At 37.4% G+C, this 12,512-nt stretch overlaps 1 pseudogene across 1 annotated transcript in view; it reads right to left on the bottom strand.

Moving 5' to 3' along the window:
- Positions 1 to 1,502: 1,502 nt before the first annotated feature.
- Positions 1,503 to 12,512, bottom strand: part of LOC105542208 — a 55,581-nt pseudogene continuing 44,571 nt past the window's right edge. The window contains exons 2-3 of the transcript XR_001006433.1: positions 6,855 to 6,907; positions 1,503 to 2,619 (exon numbers count right to left, since the gene is read on the bottom strand). The product of XR_001006433.1 is annotated as a transmembrane and coiled-coil domains protein 1 pseudogene (transcript). The remainder of the gene's footprint in view (positions 2,620 to 6,854; positions 6,908 to 12,512) is intronic.

Here is a 12,512-nt window from a genome sequence, read left to right as displayed (position 1 = left end):
AAAAAAAAAAAAAAAAAAAAAAAACCCCGACCAACCAACCAAACAAAAACAAACTTTAAGAAGCATCCCTATGATATTACACTTTGCATAAAAAATTTACCAAGGTTGGGAACACTTAGCTTATCTGTACCTTCACTTTTACTCTTACAAGAACTGTATTTGATGCCCACATGAGATCATTAAGGGTAATAAAAATATCTTTGAGGCCAATGAATACATATTTATATTAAAGGAAACTCAGTATTGGGGGAAAGGACGTAGCCATAAACATTCTGGCCTTCAGAAGTAGGGTCAATAAACCTGTAAGTTACTTGCTTTGGCAATCAAGTTTTGCTATGTAAAGCATCTTTAAGGGAGAACAATTAGAAAGCCAAAATACATCTTCATCTCTAACTTATGCCCACTTTTCCAGTTCTATATTATTAAAGGAACTGGAAATACATTAATGTCTTCTATAATTATTATTATATAAGACATTCTCTTGATAGTAGGTGTCAGCCACCCAACTGAAACTGAATGGTTTTCTTTAAAAAATACAATTTTTCAACTGTTTAGTGGAAATGGACAGTATCTTCCGATTCTCCCAAGCAAACTTCAGATTTTAAAATTTTTTATTCTAACATTGTTATCAAATCCTACCTGTTCTTCTATTGTCCATTCCACTTCCACAATTATCAATTCAGTTCAATATTTATAAGAGCACTATCACTATTTAATAGTCACTGTGCTCAAGTTAGCCCATATCCTAATGACTTCCTGTACTAATTAAATTTTCACCCTGGGTTAATCAATGTCCTGTCAGGCATCCATCCCCTCACTTCCACCTACCAATCCTCGCCGAGGGCACCACCTGGTGGTAAACAACAGGAATTATCCTTTTCCCCGCTTCATTTCTTCCCCACTGGGAGAAAAGTACACCTGCCTTACTAGTGTTGCTTATAATAAGTTCAACTAATTCAAACTTAGAAATCTTTTTATTTGAACACATACATCTCCCTCAAACTTCTTCCACTTTTCTCTATCTTCCAGGTACAGCCAGGCATTACAAAAATTTCCCTTTCCTTCTGCCCTTACTATAAGTGATCCAAAAAGCTCCCGTCATTGCAGCCTAATACACACTGCTTTTCCTAAATCTGGCTACTCCAGATTTCCTAAATCAGGAACTCCTCAGTTTGTCCAGGCTCCATAACACTGAAGTTCACTCGTTGTCACTACCTGCATGGCTACGTTTACCTGAGTTTTCAAACCCTAGCAGGACTATTTATTCTATGTGCCTCAACTAACCATAACTGAGTTATACGGAAAAAGTTTCTCCTAGATTTAATATGCCTGGTTTTGGGTAAACCCAAAACAATCTGCTTATTAATAGTACACTATAATAATGTATATGCTCTACTGTGGCATACAAAATGTATAATGAATGCTGTTGATGTACTACAAAGTATATGAAAATTATAACCAACTTAGTGTACTTCCATGGTAAGCATAGACAAACTCAGATTCTAGAACTTTATTCACTACATTCATTAATGTAAGAAAGCCATTTCCATGTGCAAAATCAAAACAATAAGAAATAAAGCATCTTTATTCCTCCACCATAAAACTGACCCTCTTAAATAAATACACAGCAAGAATACATGAAATATACTTAAGGTTTTAACGAAAGGATAAAATACAGCAATATGTTAGGAAGGAAATAGGAATATAATTCTAAGCATTCATTCATTAGCTATAATTATTATTTGCCCATTTGAAATGGGAAAAAAATGCTTTTACCATAACTTTAAGGTATTTGCTGAGATATCTTTTTAGTTACCAAAGGAAAGTCTGGAGAGTCCTAGGTACGAAAAAACAGTAAGTTAACAGAAAAACAAAATCTAACAAACTTACCCGCTCCGCAGTTCCCTCCTCTCCCGGTAGACATGCAGCAGCAGCAGCAGCAGCAGCACAAGCTATTTCCATCATAGCAGAGCTGGTAGGGGCATCAGTTGTGGATGAAGACCTGGGTCGGCCTGACTGCATAACAGCTGTCATCTCCTGACCAGACTTCCTGTTGATTTGGGGACTTCCCTTTGGGGCCTCTGGCTTGCCCCGCCTACTATGCAAGCTTGTCCCTCTCTTCATCTTGGGTGGCACTCGAATCTGCTGCAGGACACGATTCAGAGCTGTGGGGTGGGTGGGGACACCATCAATCTCAGCACATGCGTTCTGGTTTTCCAGATCCATTTCAGGTTCTGGATCTGCCTGAATTTGCTGCACATCATGTGGAGACACTGATGACCTCCTGCGCTGGTGCTGGAAGAGATGCTTCAAGCCTTGGCCAATCACGTTAATGTTCTCCAAAGCATTGTGGGTCATTTTAGACAATTTCTGTTCTGATTCTGTCTGCTTTCTGGCCTCTGCATCTTGGGATTTGCCTCCAGGATCAGGGTCCTCAAATAACTGTTCACTGCCCGAAGGCTCCATCAGTAGACTTAATATGCTTATTTGCAAACTCAAAAAAATTTTTTAAACACACCAAGAGTGTCAAATTAGGTAGGCATTTGCTTCAACAGTGACTAGGCATTTGCTTCAACAGTGACTACGCATGCAGCTGTGAGACGAAGGCTTCATGCCTATCTAATATTTAAAAAAAAAAAAAAAAAAAAAAAAAAACTTATATTATAAATCCATGCAGAAACTCCAGTGTTAAACAAAGAAAAGCATGCTACTGGCCAAACAAATAGGCACTATCATTAAGCAATCTTTAATCAGAAGATTAAAAGACAGTTTTCTAGATAGTGGGTAATGATTATTTTTTAGAATGAGAGAAAAAGTCCAGAACAAGTACATAGGAAATTAAAATAGCAATGTTCAAAAACAAAAATCCCTACAAGATTCAATATATACAGAATTAGATATTAGAGGAGCCATATCTTGGAATGGACACTATAATGGTAGTTGACATAACAGCCATTGCTTGGGTAATCAAGAGAACAGACCATCAAACAGGTTTACTCTAGCTGAGGCAATTTAATCCCTCTCATTCATAACCAGTTAATTATTCACAGGCTGAAACTCAGTATAGTCAAAGAACAACAGTGAGAAGTGGATATCCCAACCTAACTATATGTGGATTTTAATGGAAAACAGAGTCTGTGTTACCATTCATATTCATCAAGTTCACTGGTAACTAGAGATGACAGGTTTGCTCTTTTGAGAAGAGAATGGAAAATAAAATCCTGTAAGTTGAATTCTCTGCTAAAGCACAAATGATCTTTCTGGCACCATATGAGTGAATGGTTCAGACAGAATCAGAATCAGAGACTAGAGCTTTGCTCAGTACCAGCTATCAAGAAAGGAGATTCAAAGAAATCCCTTTCTCTATAGTGTCATCCCTGACAGAAGCTTCCCATATATCCATACAAACTCAAAAGCAAAGTAACTGGGTATGAGAGAAAAGTAGAGAAAAAGAAAGGTCAAACAGCAACCATATACCAGTATTAAATGCAAGAAATTAAAAGGAAGCTGAAACTAAGATGTAAAATCAACGCAACTGCCATGGTTACTAAAATCACATGCAAAATAAAAAAGGAGGGGGGATGGGAGATGATGAGATTTTTCCTAATAGGAAGTGTTTATTTTTGTACTGCATTTGTGCAAATATATAAAACAAATTATATACATGCACACAAGCTGCTAGAGAATGCAAAATATGATGTAGGAGGTTATTTCCATATTTTTCTTCAACTTTTTGTTTAAAGGACTTTAAAACTCCCTACACTACCAACTACTTTCAACAATTTAAGCCACTACCAATGAAGCACCATGGTGCTCCTGTTCTGGGAATATGTGGACTTGCTGCCACCAAGTGGCAATCTAGGGAGCCATAAATTAGCTGGATAAAAAGAGTTCCCTATGAACTCAAGGCTATTAGAGTTTAGTGGAACAGGAATGCAAACTCACTAAAGTTTTCTTCCTGATGACTACTCTCAGAAGACTTTCTTCAAATATTATATGGGCACTGTCACTGTGGCTCCACTGTCCATATTCTTTCATGCCCATGATTCCATCGCCTAACCTCTTCATAACTGAGGAGCATAAACAGGGAGACACGGATAAAGATATTTGTCTCTCTCTAGTACCTTCCTACTTTCTAAATGCCACAAAATTGTTTGTTCCTAAATTAGGCAAATGAGTAACAACCATGAGAATGGAAGTTTCATTGCCTTTCACCCAAATTCTTTGTGGCTCTACTGAAATCTAGCCATCCCACTGTGGCCTGTTACCCTTTTCCTGATTGTGCATTGCTTTTGTTCATCTCTATCCCTTTGGGAGAGCCAAGAAAGAAACCCTTGCCCTTATTAGATCAAAAACTGTCTTAGCCTCTGGTGCAGTTTTCTGGGGCTCCTTGTGGGCAAAAATTTTGCCAATAGTGTACATATTTAATTATCCCCTTCTAAACAAATATGAAATAAACATATAATACAATGTTACTCTGATTTTTTTAAATAATAGTAATTATTTCATCATTCCTCATGAGTTTGGCTGGCTGGCTAATAGTTACTGAATTTTATTTCTAATCTGCAAAGAATAGAGTTCCTCAGAGGAAAAGGGCTAATGTAACCAAAATAATCCCCTATCAGTGTATATCAACTCGTCTCTTCTTGCACTGGGCTATTTAGATCCTGAGAAGATGGGAGGGTGTGAAAGCAGCAGAACAGTACTGAAAAAGTAGTTTACTTTTTCCTCTATTTGCACATTAGCTAATATAACTGACCTTTGTTGTTGTTGTTTGAAGTAAAATGTATAAAATATGTTTATCCCATGAGATTAAAAGACAGCAAGAATAAAGGAATGATGTCAAGGTTGAGGATCATTCTACTTGTCTCATATGCACAGGTACTAGGAATTTATTACTCAGCAAATCTACTTATTTGGGCCCTATTATAAACTAATAGAGAATGTGGTACATTTTGAAAGTCAGTAAATTCATTTGAGATTTCACAAGCATTTATAAAACAATTTATTTTTGTTTTTGTTTTTTTGAGACAGAGTCTTGCTCTGTCACCCAGACTGGAGTGCAGTGGCACAATCTCGGCTCACTACAGCCTCTGCCTCCTGGGTTCAGGCAATTCTCCTGCCTCAGCCTCCAGAGTAGCTGGGATTACAGGTGCGTGCCACCATACATGGCTAATTTTTGTATTTTTAGAGAGATAGGGTTTCACCATGTTGGCCAGGCTGGTCTCAAATTCCTGACCTCAAGTGATCCAACCACCTTAGCCTCCCAAAGGGCTGAGATTGCAGGTATGAGCCACTGCACCCGGCCAAATCATTTATTTTCAAATAATTCAAAATGATGATTGATTACAAGGAAAAGTTAGCATTTCCTGGGAAAAGCTGAGAGTAAGGTGTTAATTTCCATGCCAAGACTATCTTCACAGCTACAAAGAATAAGCAACAAAATAGTAATAAATTCTGGGATTTTTCAAAGGCAAAACTTACCTTAATCATACCAGCACATAGCCTCACTTAGCAAGCAGCCCTAAAGAAACCTAAATTGAGCTTTAAACATCAAGTTTTAAGGCAAGAATTTTGAAAAACAATCTACTGTACTGATTATAAAATGTAATATGGTACTTACACTTGTAGCTATCATCTGCGTAACAGCAGCACTAAGAAACTAGTTAAGGTTTTGAAGGCTGCTAAAATTTTTTGTAGGCCAATAGAAAATCTTTAAGGCTACCAAGGTCAAATGCTGTGGCAAAAATACAAATAGTGATGTTGCAATAATTAACTCTATAAAACTGCTGACAGAATGCAAGCACAAAAGAAATTCAATAATCTCAAAGTTGTATAGGGACACCCTTCTTTTCTTCTGTATGTCTTACAGAGGCTCAAATGAATATAAATAGTAACTGTTGAACAGTTTATAAAATTTCCCAATTAACTATTTATTTATTTATTTATTTAGAGACAGGGTCTCCCCCTGCCACCCAGGCTGGAGTGCAGTGGCACAATCTCAGCTCACTGCAACCTCTGCCTCCTGGGTTCAAGCAATTCTCCTGCCTCTGCCTCTCAAGTAGCTGGGATTACAGGAACCCACCACCACACCCGGCTAATTTTTGTATTTTTAGTAAAAACATGGTGTTTCGCCATGTTGACCAGGCTGGTCTCGAACTCCTGACCTCAAGTGATCCACCCTCCTCAGCCTCCCAAAGTGCTAGGATTATAAGCATGAGCCACCGCGCCCCGCCCAATTAACTAATTTTTAGATTTCCAGTTTAACACAAACAAGTTTAACTGCATAAGCCTATCAAATGCTTTTTGGTAAGAAGGAAATGCTGGCTTCTTTTTTATTCACTCAGCTTCTCTGAAAAGTAAAGTTATTATAAGTAAACCAGAGGGAGAAAGAGAAAAAGGAGCAAAAGGACACAGGACAAAGGGGAGAGGTCGAAGGAGTGAAAGAGGAGAGGTCGAAGGAGCAAAAGGTGAGAAAGGGGGACAAAAAACGCAGCCACCTACCAGCCAGGCATTTCAAATAATTTTGTTAAGTTCTCAGAATTTTCAACAATTAACTTTTCTAGCACAATTTTACTGAAGACCTAATACGCCATTCGCTCACGCTCAGAAAACAAATGGTTCTAAATTAGTATCAGAAATAAGTGAAAAAATTACGTTTTTAAAATCCATCAACCATTTAGGAGTGTGCTCCACAAAATCATAGCAAATTATATGCAAATTGCCTTGTCTTTTTTTCCCTTAAGTTTTTCTTTCCAATTTTTTAGTTTTTTGATAAATATGGTGACCAAAGCTTTTTGGTCTGGACATGAACCAAGTTAAATTTCACTGACTACAAAGAGTCGGATACTTGCCTTCATCACTCTTCCTCAAGCACTTCTAAGGTGTACAATCCTTTTAGGAAAAGCTGAAAAGCAAACATTAAGAATTACAAGGTCAGAAACTTAGATGGGGAAACTTACCTTTTATAGATATGCAGTAAACAACTGAAAGTATATCCAACAAAATGTTAATAGCTGGTAGCAAAATGCAATAGCTCATCTCTCACTGGTAGAAGTAGGGTTTGTTTTTTTCTAGTACTTTCCAGTATTTTCTCATTTTTTGAAAGTATAATCAAGAATAATTATAATCAAGAAAGAAAGTATTCTGGAAAAAATATTAACTTAGCACTTAAAGTGGCAAATATTTTAAGAAGCAATAAATATTTTAACACTATCATACTGAATAAGGAATGGATATTCCATTAATTATAATTTTAAAGTAACACGAAATATAAAACAGGTACATGAAAACACCACAATTTTATAAGTAAATTTTTTTTCAAGTAGTTTCCTGTTCTGCATCTCCCATTCTCTATTCAAAGGCAATTCTAAAAATCCTATCTTAGGCCAGGCATAATGGTTCATGCCTATAATCCCAGCACTTCGAGGCAGGAAGATCATCTGAGTCCAGGAATTTGATATCAGCCTGGGTAACAGTGACACCCCATCTCTAAAACAATTTTTAAAGATTAGCCAGGTGTGATAGTGCACACCTGTCCCAGCTACTTGGGAGATTGAGGCAAGAGGACGTCTTGAGCCCAGGAACTGGAGGTTACAGTGAGCTATGGTTGCACCATTGCCCTCTAGCCTGGGAGCAAAAGCAAGACCCTGTCTCAATTTTAAAACAACAACAACAACAAAAAAAACACATCTTGGCAATGCAGAGTGACTTACACCTGTAATCCCAGCACTTTGAGAGGCCAAGGCAAGAAGGCTCATTTGAGGCCAAGAGTTCAAAGACCAGCTTGGGCAACACAGCAAGACCCCATGTCTCTACCAAAAAAAAAAGGTTTTTATTGTTTCTATTTATTTTTACTTTTTAGCTAACCTTCAGTATTCATTAAATTTTTTAAATTACGAACCAGAGCCACCATGTACAACAAAGAATTGGAAGCACTAAATTAAATTTTTCCTGGAAAACTTGCTTCTGACAGGTATTACCAGAGAAGCAACTTAATTAGACAAGTATTTTTGAGACATCTGCCATGTACCTAGCATTATACAGACCAAATAAAGCATATGACCTTGCCCTCAGGAATTCACAATCTAGGACAGAAAATAAAACATCCATACAGGAAATATACAGAAAACAGCACAAAACTACACAAGTGGTGAAGTGTGTAAGAAAGACTGCAATTACCATTAGAAGTCAGGAAGATCAGTTAGAATTGGATTTGTTTGGGAAAGTTTGATGAAAAAAGCAGCAGCTTTTACTGAGCTCTGAAGGATGAGAAGATGGATGAATAAGCAGAAAGATGTGGGCCAACACCTTCAGCCAGCAGGCAGTAAACACAGTATGTTTGGGCATACTGTAAAGAGGTCAGATAGACCATACTGGTGGATACACATTTCTGAATAGGGAAAATAAGATTAAATGGGTAAGCCTGGGAAGTTAAAGAGGGCTTCAAATGTTAGGTAATTATTGAGTATTTATATTAAATTGCATTAAACTGCACTCAGGTGAATATCATCTCTAATCCTCACAACAACCCACAAGATAAGGGGGTTGTTGAAACCAACCAATTTACAGTTGAAAAACCTAAGGCCAAAACAGGTCTACTGACTAAAATTTTGACTTGATTTAACAGAAAACAAAGAGCCACTATAGAATTTCCAGGATATAAGACATGTTTTAGGCCTAACAATCATGTAAGATGCATGAGAGAAGGAAAAGATGATAATCAGAGAAATTAGGTAACGAACTTTAATAATTTAGAAAAAGATGACAAGGAAGAGCTGAGCCCATTGGTATGGCTGGAAAGGGGTCATAAAAAAGTAAATGGAAAGGAATGAGCACACAAAGTACTGAAGAGTCAACAGGAATTCCTCATACCACTGTAAGAGATGCTAAAAAAGCATCTGATAAAACGAGTATTTACAGTTCTCAGCTGGAAATGTATTACTTAAAAGTACAATTCATCCTCCTGCATCTTATTTCAACAACAATAAAATGTCATCCATACTTCATTTAGCTCCAAAGAAATTTGTTGCCTTTTAGCAAACCCTATGGGCTCCCTCTAGACTGTGTGAGAGCTACTTCCTTGCAACCAGCCTTGGTAAGATGTCCCTTATTCCTTTAGACCTGCTTAAATATTTCTCTACTCTCTTACCACCCTGGCCGAAGATGTTACAACTATGAAATTTCAGTTTTCCTTTCTTTTGCACCTCATTTATGCCACAATAAAATGGAAATGTTTTAACTACCCAAGAAAGCTTCTCTCTCTCTCCTTTGATCCTCTTGAAATCCTTTTTCCTAAGGTCCTTAGTGAAGATCTTATTATGACCACTGTTTCCTATTCATGGCTGTGTTTTCATGCTGTCAATAAGTTTTTCTTTTTCAAACATAATTTTAAAAAATCAGTCACGGTTTCTCTCATTCATATATATATATATATTTTTTTTTTTTTTTAATGACAGAGGCTTTTTCCATCTGTTAGCATATTCTTAGTTTTTCCTAAATAATTATCTAGCTGAACCAGCCCCACCCAGCAACCCATCACCAAGGAGACAGATACTCTGTTTTAGAATCCAGAAAGAGATATCAAACAACATTGAATTATTAAAGCAATAATAACGTGTGATGAGGTTTCAATTGTATAAAGAATAAAAATACAAAATCAGAGCCCATACTTGGAGTCACAGGGTTCCAAGGTTCCTGTACTGTCCAAGAGTGTAAAAACAGCAAGCAAACTGCAGTATGTTTTTTAAAAGTCTATTTATTTAAAAAAATCTAAAGTGCAGAACCATGTATATATCATGCTACTACTTTTAAAGGAGTGAGTACATACTGTATATGCACAGACTATTTCATTCTGGAATGGTGGACAGGTAACTGGTAACTAATGTTACTCCGGAGGGAGAACAAACACACTAAATAGAAGGCAGAAATAATTAAAATACTCAAATCCAAAAAAGAAGAGAAAACAAGATTATAGAACAAATAAAACATATAAGAAGCAAAATGTAAGATGTCAAATGTAAATTCAAATACTCAGTAATTACATTAAATGCAATTGGACCAGAAGACAAAAATTAATATTTTTTTAAATTAATCAAGAATTACACTTAAAATTACAGAAAATAGTTGAAAGTATGGGAAAAAGTCATACTAACAAACTGAAATGCAGCTGCTCTAGCTGTATTAATTGTATTCAAAGTAGACTAAATGCACAAAAGCATTAATACCTACAAAGGTATAATTTATCAGGAAGATGCAACAATTTTAAATTTGTATGCATGTAAATAACATAGCCTCCAAATATATAAAGCAAAACTTAGCAGAATTATAAAAAGAAATGGGAGAAAAAATCCATAATCATAATAAATTTTGTATTCTTCTCAGTAGGTGATAGAACAAATGACTCAAATAAAGGGAGAGGGTAGAAATATAGATTTGAATAGCATGAACAAACTGGATCTAAACAGATATTAATATGACACAGCACTCAATAATTACAAAATAGATACTCTTTCAAGCAGAAAGAAATCATTTACAAAAATTGACCATACGTTGAGCCCTAAGGCAAGTCTCACAAATTTAAAAAAACTTAAATGATACACAGTATATTCTCTGACCACAATGTGTACTCCTAAGGTTCAAAAAGAGCTGGGAGGAAATAACTTTTTCCTCCTTTTCTTTTTTGTTTACCTCTATCCCAGCCTCCAGGCAATACAACAGTGATGGAGCAACAGCTAAGGCTAGACAGGCACCTAAAAGCCTCATCTCTGACCAAAGGAAACAGTCCCAAGAGCATGGAAGAATTCCAGTGCAGATAGGAAGATTAAACCAAACATTCTGACGAACTCTGAAGACTGAATGTAGGTTAGAATCAGAGTGTGAAGTCCTCGAGGGCTGCAATCATAGGATAGTTCCCATCCTCTTGTGGCTTTTCCTCCAGGAACCTCAAAAGGCTCTCTAATGCAGGGGGAAGCAAGGAGAAAGTAGAGAACGCTCCTCCATCTCCACCCCCGTGGAACTAACGAGGGAAGAGCAAGCAACAATGCTAAACCAGTCTATTTCCCTTATCTCCCTGTGGAACAAAAGGCTTAATCAGTAAAGAGCAATTTCTGGTGGAATCCCACTACAGCTGGAGGAAGGAAAGGAGGCTGACACCCAATTTTCACCCCTATCCATCTTCACTGTTTCTCTAAAACAGCAATAGCCCTAATGCAGCGGGAAAGAGCTGAAAAAAACCTCAGCTTGAGGATACTATTGAATACCCATAGCAGTTGGGAAAAAGAAGGCAATAGTCTTGTGAAGGCCACACCCCCTAGACCCAGGTTCTACTATCTGCATAAATATAAGGCTTAACCAGAACATCACAGAACTCCCCTCACCCTCCACTACCTTACTGACAGGCTTTGAGTAAAAACAATGGAATACACCTGAGAGAGCTGCAAGACTCAGACTCTCACGGAGAAATAGCACAAAGGGAAAACCCAAAGCCAAGCAGGAAGACAAGAACAAGGTATTACTGGGAAAATTTGAAGCTTCTTGTTCCCATGGCAACAACAAATGTCAACTCCAGTAACCACAGCAATAATAAACATCAAACACAGACCAATGCCTGAACAGATTAACACAAATCTCCACCCTAAAGGACTTGCAGGAAACTAGCAGTCTTCTACAAGCATATCAAGTATATACCTCAGTATCTCCTGTCATATACAGCACATTCAGCTTTAAACAAAAATTATGAAGCATGGCAAAGGCAGTAATAAAAACACAGCTCAAAGGGACAAAGCAATTATCAGAGCCGGACCCATGTATGACATAAATTCTGGAACCACAAGACAGTAAATTTAAAACATGATTAATATAGTAAAAACTCTAATGGAAGAGGTAGACAACATATGAGATCAGACAGGTAATTTCACAGAGAGAAATGAAAATTATAAAAAATCAAGTGGAAACCAAATTAGAAATAAAGATACAGTAATGACAAATGGCTTTGAGAGGCTTACCAGTAGACTTGAAACAGCTGAAAAAAGAATCAGTAAACTTGAAAATAGGCTAGTAGAAACTACCCAAACTGAAATATAGAGGAAAGAGATTTTCCTTCCTAGAGAACATACAACAGCTGTGGGAGAAGTCCAAAAGAGACAATAGAGAAGAAACATTTGAATGGCCAAGAATTTACCAAAATTAGTGATACGACACTAAACTACGAGTAAGAATAAGAAACTCTGAAAACAGGCTGGGCATGGTGCCTCATGCCTATAATCCCAGCACTTTGGAAGGCTGAGGCGGGAGGATGGCTTGAGTCCAGGAGACCAGCCCGGGCAGCACAGGGAGACCTCGCCCCTAAAAATAAACTAAAAAATCAGCCGGGAATCAAGGCACATGCCTGTGATCTCAGCTACTTGAGAAGCTGAGGTGGGAGGACTGCTTGGGCCCTGGAGGTCGCAGCTGCAGAGAGCCGTGAGCGTGCCACTGCATTCCAGCCTGGATGACAGGGCAAGACCCTGTCT

The sequence above is a fragment of the Mandrillus leucophaeus genome, unplaced genomic scaffold (assembly GCF_000951045.1).
Source record: "Mandrillus leucophaeus isolate KB7577 unplaced genomic scaffold, Mleu.le_1.0 Scaffold252, whole genome shotgun sequence".
NCBI lineage: Eukaryota > Metazoa > Chordata > Mammalia > Primates > Cercopithecidae > Mandrillus > Mandrillus leucophaeus.
Note: the sequence above shows the minus strand (reverse complement) of the source record. Positions and strands in the feature narration are given on the sequence as shown.